This window comes from Macrobrachium nipponense, chromosome 31 (assembly GCF_015104395.2).
Source record: "Macrobrachium nipponense isolate FS-2020 chromosome 31, ASM1510439v2, whole genome shotgun sequence".
NCBI classification, from domain to species: Eukaryota; Metazoa; Arthropoda; class Malacostraca; order Decapoda; family Palaemonidae; genus Macrobrachium; species Macrobrachium nipponense.
In genome coordinates this window covers 71,416,207-71,418,706 of record NC_061093.1, presented here as the reverse complement: position 1 = coordinate 71,418,706, position 2,500 = coordinate 71,416,207, and positions in this window count along the sequence as shown.

The window sequence follows — 2,500 nt, the reverse complement described above, 5'->3', positions numbered from 1 at the left end:
AGGTAGCGAAGGAGATTTGACAGACAATTTGCCTAGTAGTTCTGTTTTATCTTTAAGGATACTTTTCACTATGCTATTGAAGTTTTTTTATGACTTGATCAAGGGTTTTATTTTTTGTTAGTTTTTTATAAGTCACATCATCATCCAGTAGGGCTTGCATACGTGATATGTAGCCAGCTTTATCTAAAATTACTATACTATTTTGACTTATCAGCTTTTGTAATATGGATAGTATTGTCCTTTTTAAGATCGGTCAAACTTTTCTTATAGCGAGCAGAAAAGTTACTTTCATGCTTAACACTGGCAGCTCCGTAAACAATACCTTTAATCATGTCAACAGGACAACCTATGTAGCAGTGTTTCCTTGCCGGCAGAAGTACAGATATACGGGACACACTCACATGGGTATTGAGTGAAAAATCCTTTTTTTTTTTTTTTTCAGACGATGTCAAATACTAGTTTCCATCACTTTTGAGGGAAAAATCCTATTTTAGACGATGTCAAAAACTAGTTTCCATCACTTTTGAGGGAAAAATCCTATTTTAGACGATGTCAAAAACTAGTTTCCATCACTTTTGAGGGAAAAATCCTATTTTAGACGATGTCAAAAACTAGTTTCCATCACTTTTGAGGGAAACATCCTATTTTTGACGATGTCAAAAACTGGTTTCCATCACTGTTGAGTGAAAAATCCTTTTTTTTAGACGATGTCAAAAACTAGTTGCCATCACTAAGTCTTTTGAAAATGGAATAGAGATGTTTTACACAATGCCAATATTACTTTATATTGACCTCTGACCCCTTTTGCAGACTGTCAAAATAACTTTTGCCCAAGAAACCTGATTCCATCATTAAGTCTTTTGAAAATGGAATAGAGATATTTTAAACCTTGCCAATATTAATATTGAGCTCTGACCCCTTTTGTAGACGATGGAATAAAAACTTGCCCAAGAAAACTTTTGACAATGGAATAAGGATGTTTTAAACACTGCCACTATCCTTTCTATGCCAACCTGTGGTAGGGGTGTAAGAATACTACCACCGTAGGTCCTGCCTGTCGTAAAAGGCGACTGAAAAGACAACTGAAGTCTTACTTTTTCAGTAAAAGGCTAGGCCCACCGCCAATAACTGTGGAAACTGCTGCCTTGCAGTCTTACCTTTTTATTAAAAAGGCTAGACCCACCGCCAATAACTGCAAAAACTGCTGCCTTGCGGTCTTACCTTTTTATTAAAAGACTAGGCTAAGCACCAATATCTGTGGAAACTGCTGCCTTGCAGTCTTATCTTTTTATGAAAAGGCTAGGCCCACCGCGAATAACTGTGGAAACTGCTGCCTTGCATTCTTACTTTTTCAGTAAAAGGCTAGGCCCACCGCCAATAAATGTGAAAACTACTGCCTTGAAGTCTTACCTTTTTATTAAAAGGCTAGGCGCACCTCCAATAACTGTAGAAACTGCTGAGTTGTAGTCTTCCTTTTTTAGTAAAAGGCTAGGTCCACCACCAAAACTGTGGAAACTGCTGCCTTGCAGTCTTATCTTTTTATTAAAAGGCTAGGCCCACCGCCAATAACTGTGGAAACTGCTGCCTTGCATTCTTACTTTTTTTAGTAAAAGGCTAAGCCAACTACCAATAACTGTGGTAGCTGCTGCCTTGCAGTGTTACCCTTTTAGTAAAAGGCTAGGCCCACTGCCAATAACTGTGGAAACTGCTGCCTTGCAGTCTTACCTTTTGTCAATAACTGTGAAAACTGCTGCCTTGCAGTCTTACCTTTTAATTAAAAGGCTAGGCCTACCGCCAATAACTGTGGAAACTGCTGCCTTGTTGTCTTACCTTTTTAGTAAAAGGCTAGGCTCACCGCCAATAACTGTGGAAACTGCTGCCTTGTTGTCTTACCTTTTTAGTAAAAGGCTAGGCTCACCGCCAATAACTGTGGAAACTGCTGCCTTGCAGTCTTACCTTTTAATTAAAAGGCTAGGCTCACCGCCAATAACTACGGAAACTTCTGCCTTGCAGTCTTACATTTTTATCAAAACGCTAGGCCCACCACAAATATCTGTGGACCCACCGCCTACAACTGTGGTTGATGACAGCAAGGGTATGTGGTCGTAAAAATCCCTTTGCCAAATAATAAACCCTGCCTGAAGTTGTAAGGAAAGGCGCATCAGGCAACTTACCCTTTAGTGCAGGGATAACGTTGGGTAAGAAGACGACTCTTGGCTTGCTGGTAATTGTTACTTATTTGTTGCTCTCATTACTGAAACAGAATAAATACCACGAAGAGAACGCACTTTATAGGTTTATTAATTCACCGAGATTACGTAACGAGTGATTTGTGCGTCTGTGGCGTAAATACAACGACCAACCTGTGGATGTAATTATTTCTGCTTTTTAACTGTCGACATATAAGAAAAATCGAAATAATTTTAATGTCTGATAACACTGGTTGTGACAAGCATGGATTTCTGTTTGTTTTGTTTGTATGGTGTTTTTACGGCATGGA